Below are 241 nucleotides of genomic sequence, written 5' to 3'. Positions count from 1 at the left end.
TTTTCCCCTTCCTATTTTTCATTTTCAAAAGACTACTAGACCCTTCCCCATCTTTTCAACCCCATCCACTTTTCAAAAGCAGAAAAGTTTTCGGTGAACCGACTTGGAGACGTGGAGGCGATGGGAGAACATTTGCCTTAGACTTTGAGACAAACCGAGACGAACAAAAAACACACACAGTGAGTAACGTTCACTTGGGGAAAACAAACTCTATTTTTTTCTTCGGTTTTTTTTTTTCCTT

This window comes from Pituophis catenifer, unplaced genomic scaffold, assembly GCF_029215685.1.
Source record: "Pituophis catenifer annectens isolate HBS135680 unplaced genomic scaffold, rPitCat1.0.hap2 SCAF_3, whole genome shotgun sequence".
In the NCBI taxonomy this organism is placed as follows: domain Eukaryota; kingdom Metazoa; phylum Chordata; class Lepidosauria; order Squamata; family Colubridae; genus Pituophis; species Pituophis catenifer.
The sequence above is the reverse complement of the archived record's forward strand: the minus strand, read 5'-3'. Positions refer to the sequence as shown.